The sequence below is a fragment of the Pinus tabuliformis genome, chromosome 4_1 (assembly GCF_031772625.1).
Source record: "Pinus tabuliformis cultivar Carrire ecotype Pingquan chromosome 4_1, CPIR1, whole genome shotgun sequence".
NCBI lineage: Eukaryota > Viridiplantae > Streptophyta > Pinopsida > Pinales > Pinaceae > Pinus > Pinus tabuliformis.
Genome location: NC_142303.1, coordinates 173,579,499 through 173,599,847, shown reverse-complemented (window position 1 = coordinate 173,599,847; position 20,349 = coordinate 173,579,499). Strand labels below are relative to the sequence as shown.

The following is a 20,349-nucleotide window of genomic DNA, read 5'->3' as shown; positions in this document are numbered from 1 at the left end:
AAAAATGGAGCTCAAAGTTAATGAAAAAATATAAAGTGGTATAAAAAATTTAATGAAAAAAGGGATACCTACAATAACTAGTGAAAGTAGGGTTTTTTTTAATTGGGAAGGTGTATTGGGTTTTTATTGGAAGGGGGTTAAATAATGTGATTTTTAGAGGTATTTTCTAATATGTACTCAAATTAAGGGTATTATTTAGTATGCCATGAACACACGCGATATGTCAAAGGTTCATTGAGTGAAACCCCCGTGTACATAAAATATCATAACTAGAACAAAATAGACCTATACTCTATGATCTATCCATTTGATTACAAGCATATTTAGTAACCAAAAGAAAGTCCAAGATAAAAATCATGAGATAATCAAGGTATTAGCTTAGAGTCTGATCCTGCTATAGGGATTGGGCTTGTTAGGTCTCCTAGAGGTCTTAGCGTTGCTGGAAAGATTCCCAAGTGTTGTTCAATGCAGGCCAATATTCAATCCATCATGTCGATTTTGTAGTTGGTATGCTTCAAATGACCATGGATATGATCCAGATTCTGAAGCATATCCCTCCTTGATTCCAGGTTTTCCTTTATCACTCTTCCCATGAGGAATTTAATTGCCCAATAAAGGTTTACATCTCACATATATTGGCTCATCCTGGTCCTTTTTTCCTTGTGTCTAGGACCCAATCTTCCTATTTTGTCATCACTACAACATAAGAGATTGGAGATTGTTGAGTCATTGCTTCCCATTGTACTTGGTTCAGTTCTTCTTGCACGTGCAGGGGAATTTGATCTCGATACTGGGCTACAAATCCTTCAACCTTATCCTATAGGCTAGTGTTCTCTCTTCAACCTCTTTTTGGATAATATGCAAAATCCCTTCTCACTCCTCCCCTCGTTTGGCATGGTAATGCTATATTTTATTTTGCAAGAGTTGTGTTGCAATATCTAACCAAGAAAATAGAATATAGTGGTACATAGTAAACCCGTTCCTCCCGACCCCCCTTCCGCTACTCTATTCATCCCGTCTGAGGTGTTATTATATTATCGCTATTTATGATATAATAATAATAAATTTAATATAAGCTAGATATCTTACATCATATTAAATTAGATATCTTACATCCTATTAAGTTATTTAAGTGAGATAAGATTTTTACATGTCTTGAAGATGAAGGTGATGCTTCTATCATGGAATTCATGAAGAGTTTGTTGGGAATAAACTTCAAAAGGATAGAAAAAGAGGTGAAGGATGCCATCGAAGATCGATTTAGGCAATTATATCCAAATTGTTATTACTATAAATTTATAGATGGCTACATGTTTAAGTATCTGAATAATATAAATATTTTTATTGTAATATTGTGTTTAATATTAATATTAAATCAAATATTAATATTAAATGTTTAATATTAATATATTGTTATATTAATATTATTAGGTTTAATAACTTTGTATCAATATAATATGAACTTTAATATAATATTAAGTTTAATATATTATAATATTATAATGTCTAAAAATAAAATATTATATAATATTTAACATAATACCATATAATATTATGTTTAATATTATATGGTATTATATAATATTGAACATTATTAACCATAGAGAAAGAGGAAGTAAAACTTTTATAAAAGGTACATAAGTTCAATTTAAAAATCCATCACACTTTCAAAATTGGATTAAAAATAAGATACCAAAAATTGTTGAAATTTCACTAAATTAAAGGGGTAAATGCATATGTATGGTCCTAACTCGAGTTTAAATTATTTTGGCATTAATATTTTATTTTTTTACTAAAATAGTTGCATTGATTTTAGTGTAGATGTTGATTTCTAATATTATTTGATTGATTTCACTTGTTGCATTGGTTTTAGTGTAGATGTTGATTTCTAGTCCTATTTGATTAGTTTCACTTGATGCATTGATTTAAGTGTAAATGTTGATTTACAATCCTACTTGATTGTTTGCACTAGATGCATTGATTTCAGAGTAGATATTATTTTCTAATCCGATGTAACTAGATAATGATGTGCATTGCTTCTAAAGTAATTTGATTAATAACCATGAGGTGTAGACTAGTTGGTTTCTATGGAGTTTAGTCCTCGCTTGGTCATAGGTTCAAAACTCATGAGGAGGGGTTGAGGACGGAAGCCACTTTGGGGATCTTAAACTTCACAAGGGGCATTCGGGCTCGACCAAACCTCACACAATCTTAGTGACAAGCTTCCCATTATGGGTGGATTGGTCTTATTCCATCCAATAAAAGGGTTAGGTCCAACCTAGGCTCATCCTAGTAAAAAAAGGTAATTTGATTAATAGTGTACATTGATTTTAGTGTATGCACAAAGTAATTATTAATGACATGCATTGATTTATGTGTTATAATAATCGGTAGCCTAGATCCATATTAATAAAAATGAGCAACAAAGAGTCTAGATCCATCTTAAATAGAAATGAACAACAAAGAGCAGGTCGACACAGAAAGAAAAAAGAAATGATAGTCGAAGTTGCATTGATTTCAATGTAGATGTTAATTTTTGGTTTGATATAAATAGATGGATGATGCACATTATTTTCAAAGTAATTGAATTAATAATGTACATTGATTTCAATGTGTGCGATGTAGAAGAGAAGGAAATCAACTTATTAATATTAGGCATATTTAACCTATTTAAAATGATTAGATTAATTATATGTTAGACAAATTTTGTGTCATTGTGCATGATTGAAACGAACATAGATTCATCTTAACTTTGAATCTATCAAGTACCGAGAGGGATGAAATCTTTCAAGGTGCACCTTCCCTCAAGTTTTGCATTCAAAAAGAGGTTTGCAACTTGAAAGATTTGATCCATCTCGATGCTTAATAGATTCAGAGTTAAAATAAATAGTTTCCATCTATTAATTTTATTTTTTTGAGTATTTGAAAATCAATATTATTTAAATAATATATATCTATATATATATATATATAAGTTTTTTTAAATATAAATTGAAATCTAAAAAATATTCAAAAATTATAAAAAAATTCATGTAATTCAATTTTGTATTTATATTTAAAATATGATTAATGATTTTAGGATGCAGAATAATTTGAATGATAAGGTGACACATTGTTAACAAATTCCTTACTTTCAAATCTCACCTATTTCAGATGATGTGTTTCAATAATAAAAAAGAATGTATTTATATTTAAAATATGATTAATGATTTTAGGATGCAAAATAGTTTGAATGATAAAATAACACACTGTTAACAAACTCCTTACATTCAAATTTCACATATTTAGTATGATGTGTTTCAATGAGTTATAATAATAATAATAATAAATTGTATTTATATTTAAAATATGATCAATGATTTAGCATGCATAATAGTTTGAATGATAAGGTAGCACATTGTTAACAAACTCTTCACCTTCAAATTTCACCTATTTCATAGGATGTGTTTCAATAAGTTATAATAATAATAAAAAATTGTATTTATATTTAAAATATGATTAATGATTTTAGGATGAATGATAATGTAACACATTGTTAACAAATTTCTTATTTTCAAATCTCATCTATTTCATATGATGTGTTTCAATAAGTTACAATAATAAACAAAATAAAGAAAAGTTTTAAATTTTATTAAATTTATGGGAAATTTCATTATAATTTAATAGTTAAATTAGTATTGGGATAATTATTATTGGCTACTATCCACGAATGTGGGTTGATTCATCATTGTTATTCAAGGAAAACTATGATGCCCTTAATTACTTGATGTTTTGGGTCATTAAGATGTTTCCTTGGGGCTCTGGAAGACGAACTCTTAGTCAAATAAAAACAATATTAAGATATAAAATATTTTTTTGATGCGTTTCGAACCATCTAGTATGATTCATCATCAAAACAAAATCTATTTATCTTATTATAATATATTTTTCATTCTTTTTCTCATTTAAAAAATTAAATAATGAGCGAAAATACCACGAAAAAATGTCCATGGAAAAGTTTAAATGTTGACCCGGGCCACCGAGAAAAGTACATATGCAATTTGGTTCGAAATAAATACACATTACAAAGAAGATCAATTGGAAAATAGTCCATAGAATTGAAGAGATTCGTGGAAATTTCTCATGACATCGAACATATCTCTAACACAATTGGAATGGCGGGATATGTTCTTTTGGTCCAACAATATTTGATCTTCTCGAAACGGAGCCTAAAAATAATTAAAAGACAAGACATTGTAAGCCGGAATGTTTGACCAGCTTTCGGTCGTGAATTTTTTTGCGGAATCTAAAGTAAACGGTAAAGTAAAAATAAAGCTCTTTAAATATGAACTGAAAAGACAGGAACCAATTGGATGAGAGGAATAAAGTAAATGGGGCCACTTCACGCTTTGTTGCCATTCGCGGAACTGGAGTGGGCGTACCCTTCCACAGTCTTCGTCACGGATTTGTGTTCTCTGTTCACCGTACTTTGAAGAAAGGCAGTCAACAACCATACGTATTGACGAGAGATTTACACGTTATGTATTTATTCGACCTACAGGAGGAGCCAATATGCATCTGCTATTTGACAGAGGGGTCTGTGTTGCGTTGTGAAATTGTGTTCTGAGGTCTCGGGTTCGAATCACATGGCCAGGTGGCTTCCAATTTTGGCCCTGAGAGTAGGGCCGGGCACAGCGAACTGGTTGGCTAGCGTGACCGGCTTCCTGTTGGCAGTGGCCATGGTGGCTGTGGTTACCGCATCTTGCGCAGCGCGCTTCCACCGGACCGGAACAACAAAAATTATGTGATTAGGGGTTTCAAGTCTGCTCTCAAGTTCCCGGGTCGGGCGCTTATCAACAGCAGCAAAAAGCTCTTGATTTCTAGGAAATGGGGGCCAAAAGAGGACGAAGAGGAGGCATATGACCGTGCTGTTATGGAGGAGGAGGGCGGAGAAGATTTTGTGTGGCAGAGGAGCATTCTGATGGGCGAACGGTGTGAGCCCCTTAATTTCTCAGGTCTCATCATTTACGATGATAAGGGCAACCGGCTGCCTCAGTTTCCTCCGCGCTCACCCAAGCCCAACTTATTTCAACCGTCTTAATAATTACAGTCTGCTTGATTTTGCATTTTATTTAAACGATGGTATGGACTGATTAGTAATCAGTGGTGATGACTGTGGTGTTGGTCAGTTCGTTTCAGCAGCTGTAAGGGGGAGGCTGACTGAATAGAAATTCCCAACAATTTATGATCACTGGGGATCTTAATATTTTCTGTTGTGTATGGCTTTTCAAATGAATAAATGTAAAACTAAGCATTCAATGGTAGCTTCTACAAGCATGCAGTTATGGCTAAAATGTATATAAAAACAATATTTCATGTACAAAGATTGCGAATGACTATTTACATAAATTTATATAGGTATGATATCAATGGGGTGGAGTTTTCGATCAGTAAAACATATTTTGCCCAACTATGTAGTCATTACATATAGGCCACGATAGTTTATAAAAACATCATAGCTCTTGTATGAAATCGAGGAATAACAAGAGGACATAGGAGGAAGAGGCAGCACAAGCATCGCCATTGTTGTTGTTGCTTGGTTTGCCTTCAACAATCAGCTTGTTGAATCCCAGAGTCTAGTAGCGAGAAGGCCATTTTCTAGATCAAATATCTCAGCAGCATTCTTGCCATTGAGTCCCATGGTGCTCGCTAAGATGTAAACTGAGTGACTTTCAGAGTCCTAAAATAGGCACTAGAACCTGATGCACCTGGATTTCATTTGGATGGTCTATCAAAGTTATGCTTAAGGGAACTTGTTTGGGTGACCAAACATAGGCTTATCCTTTGCTCTACCTGATGAGGTCGATTCACGCTAATACAATGGTATGCAATCTGGTACCGGGTAAGGTGAAATCACACTAATGTCCAAAGCTTGTATGTAATATATGTAGTCTGAAGCTAAGATCAATTAAGTCATTGTTCCTTAAGTGGAAACAAAGGTTTAGAGTAGGTATATTATATGTTCATGTTGTTGCATGCTCAAAATTGATATTTAGAAGCTACACTATTGCAGATGTATGGAATAAGATCAAGGAAGATATAAGAGAGTTTCAATGTTACAAGGGTTGTTGTAGGTCTCGTGTAGTCTGTATTAACCCTTGCTATTGTAGAATGTATGGTTTGTTGAATCTTTGAGGACATAATTATAATTTGAAGTTTTCTTATACTTATTATCAAAATATCATATGGATTAACTTGGGCAAGTGTTTTTGAGGCTATAAAGTACTTGTTGGTTGACTTGTGCGTCGTTGTAGTATATGTTGTTAACTCATAAATTGTTGACTAGTTGAGGATGATGTTAAATAGGATGTTGATAATATGTTGTTGATGCCCAAAGCTCCAAGGAAGTTTTGTTAGATTGTTTATTATTCATCAAAGAAGATTTTTGCCTAGGGTTTGTATACAAATATGTGTTGTAACCAGTATGTCAATGAATGTTTATGATTGTTGAGCTAGACTATCTGTCGTAAGTATATTGCTAATGTGTGGTTGAGTAGAAAGAATTTGACAGTTGATTTTGAATTTTGTACTAATGGGAGTGGATCCAGTTTGAAAATGGTTGAAAGGGAGGTCCACATTGATTTTGGGGGTCATTGCCTCTAGTTGGTTGGTGCTAGTGAACTAATTTGCAGTAGCTGATTCATGTTAGTGGGTGCTAGGGAAATCGTGAAGGGAGTGGGTGCTTCTTGTTGGTGGGTGCTAGTTAAACAATATAAGGGAGTGGGCAGTTCCTATTGGTGGGTGCTAGTGAATAGTGAAAGGGAGTGGGTACTTCCTGCTGGTGGGTGCCAACAAAACAATGCAAGGGAGTTGGTGCTTCCTATTGGTCAGTGCCAATGAATATATGTAAAGAAAGATTTAAGAGGAATAGAAGAAAAATGGTGGTTTTCTCCCTTTATGGGTTTCCACCCTATAAAATCTCTCTATCTTATATGTTGCTCATGTGATTTGTCTTATGGTTATTAATCTATTGATTTCTTCCATGGTATTTTTGATGACTTATCCAATATTGTTATTAAAATATTTGTAGAAATTCCCACTGTAGATCAACAGATTATGCAATATACTAAAGAAAAATACAAGATCTACTTCTACAACAAACTTGCAGAAACTTAATTGATTATGAGAAAGATTAAATAGAACACATATAACTAAGAATGAGAAATCAATCACACATGAACACAGAAGAATACTCTGGGGAAAGCCTTAGCTAAAAACCCCAATCTCTGTATTATCATACAAGTGGAAATATGTTCAGATTACACAAAGAATCAGCTCACAAGCTATCCCGCTATCAGTACAATCGAACAATCCAACTCACAGGCTGAATAGACACAAGATATGCCTTCCCTCGGCCCTCCAAGCCTCCTATTTCCTTGTGCATTTTTCCTTGGGGTCCAATGCTGCCACCTGTGTGAATTGGCCTCATCACACACTCACCAAACCCAAAAGTAATTGCAGAATCTCCGAGGAATGAATTCCTTCTGCATGCAAGAGATATCCTCCATGGAATATTCCTGCAACTGATAGTACATTGTCCCATCATTTGATCTCAACCGGGTCTCTGTTTGAACTAACATGCATGAGTTATTTATGAGAGAATATTTAGTTATCTGAAGTGTAGTAGTTACATGCATGCATGCATTAACTAACTGAACTCATAATTAGTTCAACAAACTATCTGAACTAATCTAACTGGACTTAACTCAGTTAATTGAGCTAACTAATTACAACTCAAATTACAACTCATTCTTATCTCTTTAACTAAGGGATAAATTCCTCAATCAATGGGATAACTGTTGCATGTCCTCACATAGACTTAATGTTTGATTTTCTTCAACTGATTAACTCAAAATGAATGAATTAATTATTAATCAAATAGCTGCTAAGAACAAATTTGAATTTTACTTCTCTATTTTAGTTCAGGGACTAACTAAAATAGGAAGGTATCCCGAAATGCTATTTATGGCAGCGCTATTTTTAACACTTCTATATTTAGTATTTCTTGTTGCTATTTTCAACACTCCCTCTCAACAAGAAAGGGATTATCAGTAACCCCAATCCTGTCTCTGTGGAACTCGAACTTGCATTTTGACAATGCCTTAGTCAAAATATTTGCATCTTGTTCCTTGGTCAAAACATACAGCAACAACATGATCCTCTTGACCACATAGTCTCGAAGATGGTGATACCAGATATCAATGTGCTTGTACCTGTCATGAAAAACTGGATTCTCAGAGAGTTTGATACAACTCTAATTATTGCAGTAGATCACAGTTGGATCCATCCTCTGACCAAACAATCCCACTAGAATCTTCCGCATCCAAATGGCCTCACATGCAGCCTGACTAGCAGCCATGTATTCAGCCTCTGCTGAGCTAAGTGCAACTGACCTCTGTTTCCTGTTGTACCAGGAAACTGCAACTGAACCAAGGTTGAAGATTCCTCCAGAAGTGCTCTTCCAGTCTGATGGACTCCCTGCCCAATCTGCATCTGTGAAGCCCTGAAGCTTCACTCCCTCTGTCTGTCTGTACCATAATCAAACTAATATGTGCCTCTGAGGTATCTCAGCACATGCTTCGCTTCCTTCCAAAAACATTTGGTAGGCTAAACCATAGCTTGACTCAGCTGGTTCACCGCAAAGCATAAGTCTGGTCGTGTGTTCACTAGATACATAAGTGAACCCACAAGCTGTCAATAAACAGTAGCAGCTACTACTTTACCTGAAGTAGCATCCTCCTTCCTCTAGTTCCCAGCTAGAGGAGTCTGCATGGGCTTACACTTCTCCATGTGAAAGTGCCTGAGTATCTCATTGGCATACTTGCCTTGAGACACAAATACTTCCCCATCTTTCTACCACACTTCCATGCCTAGAAAGTAGTGCATAAGACCCATGTCTTTCATCTCGAACTCCCTTGCAAGGTCCTCCTTGCAAGACTTGATCAACTGATCATCACCTGTCAAAATCAGATCATCCACATAAAGAACAATGATCAATGGTTTACCTTCTACCGTGATGTGGTAAAGGTTCGCATTTGCTTCACTCTTGGTGAAGCCCAACCCGGTGAAATAGTTGTCGATCTTGGTGTACCAAGCATGAGGTGTTTGCTTCAGCCCATACAAAGCCCTCTTGAGTCGGCACACATGCGACTCATGATCGAAGGTCTCAAAACCTTTCATCTACTCAATGTATACCTCTTCCTCAATCTTCCCATTTAGGAATGTTGTCTTCACATCCATCTGATGGATCTTCTAACCCATATGAGCGGATAGTGCGAACATTGATCTAATAGATGGGTACCTTGCTACAGGAGAAAAGGTCTCATCGTAGTCGATGCCCTCGACCTGTGAGAAGCCATGGGCAACAAACCTTGCCTTATGTTTCTCAACACTGCCATCAGCTGCCTGCTTTACCTTGTAAAGCCATCTGGAACTCACCACTGACTTGTCCTGAGGTCTTGGGACAACATCCCACACACTGTTCCGAATGATAGAGTTGTACTCCTCTACCATTGCATCAACCCAGACTGGTTGCTGCACTTCCTCCTCGAATGAAGAAGGTTCGGACTCTACACACTCCCCAACCAGGGCCATGTAACCATTATACCGCTTGGGTGACCTCCTCTATCTGCACTGAGAAGATGGTTGTCCCACATTCTCTCATGCATCCAACATCAACTTGTCAGCTTCCCCTGAGCATTTCCACCCATCTTTGGAAGACTCAGCATGAGTGGATGTCTCCACTCTCGGATCCTCTGCATGCGGCTGCTCCACATCAACCTGAGGCTCCTCCTCCTTAGGAACTGAAAGTTCCTCCTTTGCATGCAACTTGAGCTCAATCTCAAGTGATACTCGCATGACTTTTTGCTCATCGAACTTCAGATCTCTGCGTACCACTGTCCTCTGACTAGTAGGCAGGTACACCCGATAGTTGTGGGGTGTATCAATGTACCCCACAAGTATCTCCAACTCAGCTATTGGATCTAGCTTCCTCCGGGCATCTTTGGTCACATGGCAATAAACCGATGATCCAAAGATCCTGAAGTGACTCACATCTAGTCTCTTCCTAGAAAAGGCCTCCATAGGTGTCTTCATCCCCTATATACGGTGCAGGCTTCTATTCTACAAGTATACTGCTATATTGCATGCCTCAGCCCACAAATGAAGTGGTAGGCTTTGGTCATGTAGCATCGCTCGAGTTGCTCCCACAATCAATCTATTCTTCCTTTCGGCCACCTCATTTTGCTGTGGGTTATGGGGTGCCATCAACTCCCGTTTAATTCCTTCTGCAGCGCAGAAGTCCTTAAACTACTGGGAGACATACTCTCCACCATTGTCGCTAGGCAAGGCTTTTATTTTCTTTCCAGATTCTATGCCAAGGCTTTAAACTCACAAAACCTCAAGAAGGTCTGATCCTTCTTTTGCATAAAGTAGATCCAGCATCTACGAGAAAAATCATCAATAAAAATAACGTAGTACCTTTGTTTAGCGGTGGAGGCTATAGAGAAAGGTCCACAAACATCTGAGTGAACTCACTCCAGGATTGATTTAGCTCTATTGTCTCGATTCAGAAAGGAAGATTTCACATACTTACCCAAGGTACAACCTTTGCATGTATCTGTCTGCTCCAGTTTTCCCTTGGGAAGTTCAGTAGAAATCTGTTGCATGATCTTCAGGGCTCCATGTTGCAAGTGGCCCAGTCTTCTATGCCATAGCTCACCAACATCTTGGCTCTGCACCATCTCAGCTTTGGAACTTAATGCAACACAATCATCTACCTCTAGCTTGTAGAGATTCTTTACTCGAATCTCGATTCGCTTGGTCTGTCCAGTACCGATATGCATCAGGAATACCTTTCCTTTACTAAAGACTACATCGTAGCCTTTATCTTCTAGCATAGCAACAAACACAAGATTATTCTTCAGACCTGGTACATACTTTACATCAGTCAAGGTGAGGGGACCTCCATGCTCCCTCTGAAACACAACCGTACCTTCACCTGAAACACGGTACTTTCCATCATCGCCCATCTCGATCCGCATCTGGAGATCCTTCTCCTCTAAGGTATTGAAAAGATTCTTGTCACCTGACATGTGGAATGAAGCTCCACTGTCCAGGTACCACACACATCCCACCATGGATGATGTTAGGCCCCTATACTACTAGTGTAACCCCTTATTGTTATTAGTATAACCCACTTATTATATTGATGTACCCATGTAGTGCCCATATTGTTACTATTATGCCACATAGAAGCCCACCATTGTTACTGTTGTGCCCTACAATATTACATGTTAGGCCCCTATACTACTAGTTTAACCCCTTATTGTTATTAGTATAACCCACTTATTATATTGATGTACCCATGTAGTGCCCATATTGTTACTATTATGCCACATAGAAGCCCACCATTGTTACTGTTGTGCCCTACAATATTATTGTTATATAGGCTTTGATTGTATTGGGACCACTTAGACTCCTATATATAGAAATGAGGTATTTTCATTTGTATCATCCAAGAATTGTTCATTTATGTAATGTAAAGGAGGTTTCCCCCTCGAAGAGGCTGAATTATAAGGCGTTGATCTTTCTTTTCTATCTTTTCTTGAGCTAGTTTCATAACATTTTGTATCAGAGCTTTGGATTCTAGGGTTTCGCTGCTCCAAACAGGTCATCGTGGCATTTTCGCTATAAATTTTGTTCTGTGACGTTTCAGAAGTCGCAAACAAAACCCATTTGAGAATAATTGGCACTGAACCTTGGGTCCGAATTTCAGATCTTTTCGCACGATATTTTCGGAGATATGATCTGCGGAAGTTGGTCTTTTTGCAGACTCCTGAATTACACGCAAAACAGGTGACCTGGGGAAAATCGTCATAACTTTCTTTCTGAGCATCGGATTGAAATTTCGTAAGAAGGTACAGAAAGAGGACGGACTGTAGTTTCTGTTTATATATTTTTCAAAGTCAAAGGTCGAAACAGTGACACGTGGCACTTCATACAAGTTCGCTCTACTGAACTAGTCTATAATCAGGTCACTGTGGGAGATTGTGCATAACTGTTTCTTGGAGAATCCAATTTGGATCAGACTTGTGTCGTTGGAAAGAGGACACAAAGGGCTACTGTGGGTCACAAGTTCAGAAATTAAAGATCCAAAAGTAGAGAGTTACAGTTGTTTCAAGGTAGAGCTCCTAAAATCAAGAAAAAGCAAGATGAGGAAGTTTGATGGCAAGGATCTGGTAAATTGGATACTTCAGATGGAGCAATATTTTGATATACATGGTGTACAACTGTTACAAAAGGTATGTATTGCATCTTCATATTTAGAACCAGATCAATTTTTATGGTACAAAGGGCTTTGTTCTCGCAAAAAACTTGTTACGTGGTCAATTTTCATGGAGGAAATGATAGCACATTATGAGGATATAAAGAGCAACACCTTCTTTAGAGCAACACCACAACAATTGGAAAGAGTAAAAGGGATTTGTGACATAATGGAAAGCAAAATTATGGAAACCAGGAAGCATACCCCTCACAACTATAAAGATGGAAGTGTTGTTTCTCCCAGCCTTCCACAACCTACAAGGGTTACACCACAACAATTGGAAGAAAAAAGAGAAAAAGGGCTTTGTTACAATTGTGATAGCAAATGCACTAAAGGTCATAGGTGTGCTGAGAAGAAATTATTTTACATAGAATATGAAGAGGAGGAAGAAAAGGATCAAGAAACATCAAAAGAAGAGGATATACGTCAGGACACCACCCCAGAGAAAGAAGAAATGAATCAGACCATATCTTGTAAAGCATTGGCAAGAATTACCACTCCTCAAACTCTCAAGATAGAAGGACATATCAAGAAGAAAAAGGTGCAAGAAGTGAAAGATCACATCGAGAAAGAAGAAATGAATCCAACCATATCTTGTAATTCAATGGATGAAATTACCACTCCTCAAACTATCAAGATAGAAGGACACATCAAGAAGAAAAATGTTCAAGAAGTGAAAGATCACATCGAGCATCAAGAAATGAATCCGACCATATCTTGTAAAGGACTGGAAGAAATTACCACTCCTCAAAAGATAGAAGGACATATCAAGAAGAAAAAGGTTCAAGTAGAGAAAGATCATATCAAGCATCAACAGCAAGTTCTCCAACTTTTAAAGGATAACGCCACTTCAGTGCAAAATCAAATGAAACAACAGGTAGATCAACATCGTAGTGAAAAATGTTTTGATGTGAGTGATTGGGTATTTTTACTGCTACATCTCAAGCAAGCTATTTATGAGAAGGAAATGTTGGCAATACTACATGCACTTAAAAAATGGCGACCTTACCGAATGGGAAGACACTTCAAGGATGAGGATGTGGAAGCATTGTTTTGTGCTATTTATATTATCCAACCAAATTGGATAAACGAAGCAACGGATGAATGGAAGAAGAACGAAGAAGTATGGCCACTTATTCAAAAGTTGCAAAATATCCCAATTCAAGCAATATTGCCAGAAATTGAAGAGGAAGGAAAAATCATATTGGAACCTAGAGCAGTCACAGAAAAAAGTACCCGACAGCTACGAAATCGATTAATTTCAGAGTATCTCATCAAGTGGAAGAACTTACCCACTAAATATTCCACATGGGAGGACAAGAATTTTATATAGAAGCATCAAGAACTACTCAAGCGTTGAGGACAACGCTTTTTGAAGGAGAGGGGCATGTTAGGCCCCTATACTACTAGTGTAACCCCTTATTGTTATTAGTATAACCCACTTATTATATTGATGTACCCATGTAGTGCCCATATTGTTACTATTATGCCACATAGAAGCCCACCATTGTTACTGTTGTGCCCTACAATATTATTGTTATGTAGGCTTTGATTGTATTGGGACCACTTAGACTCCTATATATAGAAAGGAGGTATTTTCATTTGTATCATCCAAGAATTGTTCATTTATGTAATGTAAAGGAGGTTTCCCCCTCGAAGAGGCTGAATTATAAGGCGTTGATCTTTCTTTTCTATCTTTTCTTGAGCTGGTTTCATAACAGATGAAGCCATGCATGTGATAAGAGAGAAATCCAACTCAAACTGTGTGGCCAGTGCCTCACCATCAGATCCCTTTGAGGATCCCTTATTGGATTTTTCTGTGGACAATTCGTAGCATAATGGCCCACTTCAGGACAATGAAAGCATCACACTTTTGATTTGTTAAACTTCTTCCCACCATGGGAAGAACTGGATTTGGAATGGGACATCTTCCCTTTCCCCTTCCTTGCCTTACTCGCTAAGGTTATATTTTCCTCATCATCTTGCTTTGATGAGGATCCATCTCTGGTGCTTCTTCTTATCTCCTCCTGCATCAGATCTGACCAAAGTCATTCCCAATCTGGCAATTTTTCTCTTCCATTTATCGATTCTTGGTAACTATGCCAGCTCTTAGGAAGACCGAGGAGCGCAAGACTCACCATGTCATCATTGGCTGTCGTGATCCCTACACTTCCAAGCTCATCCCTGTAGGTGGTGAGCTTGTTCAGATATGTAGAGATTGTGTCGCGCTTTTCACACTCGATTTTCCGAAGCTTGTCTTTCAGCGCCAGCTTCCTCTGATCACTGCTATTTTGATATAGATCTTTCAGTGTTTTCCACATCGAAAACGGTGTCTCCTTCCCATGGAGGCTCGAGACAATGTAGTCTCGAACTCCCTCCAGGAGGATTCTCCTTGCTCTAGCCACACATTTCTTCCATTCCGCCAACTCTGTAGCATTAGCCGCTGCCAGCTTGGGGACTTCTTGATCAATGAAGTCCTTTAGACCGTTATCCTCTAATACTACTTCCATGCGATCCTTCTAGGCTATATAATTCGAGTTGTCATCAAGGGCATACTCGAGTCTTAAACCGTTGAATGCTATCGGTGAAATGGAGATGTGATAAGAACTCGAATCCTTTATTCAGGAACCTCAAACTTCTCCCTTCTCCCTTCTTGTATAATGTTCTCTCCTTTGATCACCTTTGTTCTGACACCATGTAGAAATTCCCACTGTAGATCAATAGATTATGCAATATACTAAAGAAAAATACAAGATCTACTTCTACAACAAACTTGCAGAAGCTTAATTGATTATGAGCAAGATCAAATAGAACACATATAACTGAGAATGAGACATCAATCACACATGAACATAGAAGAATACTCTCGGAAATCCTTAGCTAAAAACCCCGATCTATGTATTATCATACAAGTGGAAATATGTTCAGATTACACAAAGAATCAGCTCACAAGGTATCCTACTCTCAATACAATCGAGTAATCCAGCTCACAGGCTGAATAGACACAAGATATGCCTTCCCTCAACCCTCCAAGCCTCCTATTTCCTTGCGTAATTTTCCTTGGGGTCCAATGCTGCCACCTGTGTGAATTGGCCTCATCACACACTCACCAAACCCAAAAGTAACTGCGCAATCTCCAAGGAATGAATTCCTTTTGCATGCAAGAGATATCCTCCATGGAATATTCCTGCAACTGATAGTACACTGTCCCATCATCTGATCTCAACTGGGTCTCTATCTAAACTGACATGCATGAGTTATTTATGAGAGAATATTCAGTTATCTGAAGTGCAACAATTACATGCATGCATGCATTAACTAACTGAACTCACAATTAGTTCAACAAACTATTTGAACTAATCTAACTGGACTTAACTCAGTTAATTGAGCTAACTAATTACAACTCAAATTACAACTCATCCTTATCTCTTTAACTAAGGGATAAATTCCTCAATCAATGGGATAACTATTGCATGTCCTCACATAGACTTCATGTTTGATTTTCTACAACTAATTAACTCAAGATGAATTAATTAATTATTAATCAAACAACTGCTAAGAACAAATTCGAATTTTACTTCTCTATTTTAGTTCAGGGACTAACTAAAATAGGAAGGTATCTCGAAATTCTATTTATGGCAGTGTTAGTTTTAGCACTTCTATATTTAGCATTTCTTGTTGCTATTTTCAGCAAAATTGTTTAAATTTTAAATGGTAATCAAAGTAGCTTTATACTGATTAACCCCTTTCCCCCCTCCTCCCTTCCTCGCCCCATTACTACATGAAGGGAACTTTTAAGACAAAAGAAATACTTTGTCTTAAAAATTCGCTTTTTATTTTAGTTATTTTACATTAAAATTTAATATCAATTGAATTGTCTTAAATATAAAATTTAAGACAAAAATAGTTCGAGACAAAAATATTTTAAGACAAAACATTATATTTAAGACAAAAACAGTTTGAGACAAAAATATTTTGAGACAAAACTTTCTGTTTAAGACAAAAATATTTCAAGACAAAACTTTATATTTAAGACAAAAATAGGTTGAGACAAAAATATTTTAAGACAAATTTATATTTAAGACAAAAAGAGTTTGAGACAAAATTATTTTAAGACAAAACTTTATATTTAAGAGAATGGTCATTTAAGACAATGACAATTAAGACGAAACTCATTTAAGACAGTTAACAATTAAGACAAAACCATATTAATTTAAGACAATATTATCTAACACCTACAAAATTGACTTTGACAGTACACCTTAAGTTTGTCAGCTTGCAAGCTACTATTGTGTCACACCTATACCGAGGCTATTATTTCACTTACCATTCACATTATCTTATATAAACAATGATTTCTTGGGCTCTTAGTTTTGTGGGGGTAGCCGACTCTGAAGAACACGACAACCTTTTCTGGCAAGATTTCCTGGACATCAATTCCTCTTTTGTCCCTTTGATTGTTGTTGCTACTATTGGAAACAACTTGTCTATCGTTGCATTCAGGAAGTTTGCACAGAGATTCCATGAGTGGATATGGGATAATTATATTTTTAATTTTTGAAAATAGATATTCAAACCACATGAAATTTAATCATATCAATTTCTTTCTTTTATATTATATTTTTCTTTTTCCATTAATCCTTTTTAATTAAATATGAAATTAGAATATAGTAATTATATTAATTTTTAATTAATTATAAAATTAAAATATAACATTTTGAAAAGTTAGAATATTTTTAACTAATTTTAAGTATTTAATTTAATGTATATTTATTTGAAAATTATATTAAAAATTACATAAAAGTAATAAATTAAAGATAATTTGATTTCAAAACAATTACAATATACATACCACATTTTAAAAATATAATTACACTGAAATTTCTCCTCTACAGGCTTTGGCTGGGTAGATTTGGCCAATCAGAGCATTCAATTTTTGTCCTCCTCTGCCAAATCATTTTCTACCACATGGCAGGATCTCACTACTCCCGGATTTCATCTCCGATCTCCGAGTTAAGTCTTCTCTTTCATCAGTTGTCTCGAGTTCAAGTCCCATGATGTGTTCTTAGTTTCAGTGCAACCTGCAGTTGCAATGTAGCACTAGTGCGAGCCCAAGGGTGAGGAATATTGAAAATGTTCCCTTGACTGAAGGTTTGGTTATGTTGGCTCCCCACTTTAAATTAAGCATGCTGAGGACTAGTATTAGAATTTTCAGAAGTACATGTGCATTCTATTTGCATACGATGCATCGTCTTGTTCATGGCTGCAATTGTACTCTTACTCATGAGTGGCACAAGCACAACTTGTTCTAGTGAGAGTTTCCAGGTCGTGGGATGAAATCACATATCCCACATCCACTATTTTGATTGCAATAATCTTAGAATCAATTAGTACAATAAGAGGTTATTCTCATTCGTTTCTCCCTTGTTTTCCCAACAGGTCCATGATATTTGTACAAAGGATAGTGACTGTGTCGTAGGTCTTCAATGCATATTGTGTAGTTTAGTGGGTGACTCAAGTTCAAAATGCACTAAGACTAATACTACAAATCCAAATTTAAAGGCATCATTCTCAACTTTTAAAGAATTTGATTGATTTTCATTTAATTTCTCCGCAAATCATTAACATTTTCTTTTATTTTTGTTTAGGTGGGTGACCTACCTTTCAATAAATACTCATGGTTGATGACCCACAATTCTTATGAAATCGTCAGAGAAGAATTATAGATGGGTGTCCAAAGATTCACTTACAATAACCAAGAAGTTAGCATTACGGATCAGTTAAATGTATGTATGGCTTGTAAAATATTTCACGGCAATTAGCGTATTTGAATAGTTAGGAATTTAGCTGAGACTTCAAGCAATTAGGGTATTTAATTTGGGAAAAATTTTGTAGAATGGTGTTAGAGGCTAATGTTGGACATCTATGATTACGAGATTGATGTTTGGCTCTACCACTCCTTCTAGGGAAATTACTACAATTTCACAACTTTTGTAGGTTAAAATCGCAAGTCCCTTGATTGGCTACTGTAAAAAAAATATATTATTGTTTAAATTAAATACATTTGGGCATAATTTTCCACATTCAAAGTTATATTTGGGTTGTTAGGGTGTTATTTTTTGTTGTAAATCAATGTACCATACCTCTAGGTCCACATTATTCAAGATATGTGAATTTACCCAAATGTTCAATAATATTTATGGTAATTGGTGCAACTAAAGCCTTAAATGTAAAGTTAAACTAGTTCGACTAATATTGAGGTCTATTTCATTTAAGAGATTTGAACCTATACATGTCAAGCATTAAATACATTGACAAATTACAACTAATTATAAATTTTGCTAACCATGTTTAAATTTAACTAAACCAATATTTAAATATTTTGTTATTTGGAATATGGTTCTATTATAGATGCCAGTTGTGAATATATTGAAGGATATTCAAGCATTTTTGGCAGCCAATCCCTCTGAAATCATCACCATATTCATTGAGGGCTATGTCAAAGCTACCAAAGGTTTGACCAAAGTCTTCATCGAAGCTGATTTGATGAAGTATTGGTACCTAGTCTCTGCCATGCCCAAATATGGCAGTGATTGGCCAACTTTGAGAGACATGGTCATGAAAAACTATCGCCTTATAGTATTCACCTCAATAGCTTCCAAAGAGGCCTCAAAGGGACTTGCTTATCAGTGGAACTATGTGGTGGAAAATCAATGTAAGTTTTACAAAACCTATCCCATGCTTTTAATGATGTATAAGGAGGGATTGATGAGCAGCTATTTTGGTAGATGGGGATGTTGATTTGGTAGTAGGATCTAATATACTGATCGCATTGAATCGAAGAATCTAAGATCAAAAGCCTAGTCGTTGATTCTCGAGAATTTCTTCCCAAATCAACCCAGTGTACCCAAAGCCAACATAGAAAATTCTGATGTGCTCTTAAACATTGTGAGCATGTGTCACCAGGTCACACGAAACTGATGGGCTAATTTCTTAGCAGTGGATTTCTTTCAAGAGCAAGTTATCACTTCATTTTTTCAATTTTCACGGACCAATATTTAACGTCAGTGGGTTTTATGACATACACATAGAGGTTAAATTTTATTGATCCATGTTAAACTATAATTGTTACATTCACATATAATTTTGATCATTGTTTTATTTTTCTTTTCACAACAATGGTCCTAAAGTGAAAGTGGGTTTGGTTTTTTGAATTTACACAAACCCCAATCTTCAACCTTAGTGGGTTTTATGACATTCACAGAGAGGTTAAATTTTATTGATCCATGTCAAACTCAGATTGTTGCATTTACATCAGTTTCTGATCATTATTTTACCTTCCTTTTCACACCATGCGATATTGACTACGGAATGTTCTCACACATTCCATTTTCTGTGTATAGCTTCAAATGTAAAGCACGACAACCTGATTTGTCCCATTTGTGAAGAAAAATGGAAGGAAATATTCCTCTTACATTTAATACAGATATCCAGACTGGGTATTCCTCTCAAAGCTCGGAACAGGGTATTCCTCTTACATTTACTACAGAGCTCCAACTCTGGGAAGAATCACTTTTAATTGAGAAGCCGAGACGGGAAAACCTAAGATGGTGGGAAGTTTTTATATGAAAGAGGAATTGGTTGATCACATGATAATTCCGCCCTTGAGTCCACCACCATTCCTTCAAGCCAAAAATAATGGCAATTCATGTCGTCTTTCTTGCGGAAAAAGGAGGCAAGGTTACTGCACAAGAGCATGTACTTCATCACAATTGAACAAATATATGAAAGAGATAAATAACAATAATTTAATTATTTCTTAGATAATATTTTAGTATTTAAATTTTTTCTTATTGTAAAAAAACTTTCTACTAATATTGTAAAAAAAATAAATACAAAATGCAATTTAATATTTTTTATATTAATTTATTGTTAGGTATTAAGATTTTGGTAAAGATTTTCATCTAGTAATTAGAAAACCATGA

The 20,349-nt window shown here is 36.0% G+C and overlaps 1 pseudogene; it reads left to right on the top strand.

The window, feature by feature from the left end:
• The first annotated feature begins 17,623 nt into the window (after positions 1 to 17,623).
• LOC149174746 (PI-PLC X domain-containing protein At5g67130-like) lies at positions 17,624 to 19,426 on the top strand (annotated as a pseudogene).
• The last annotated feature ends 923 nt before the right edge of the window (positions 19,427 to 20,349 follow it).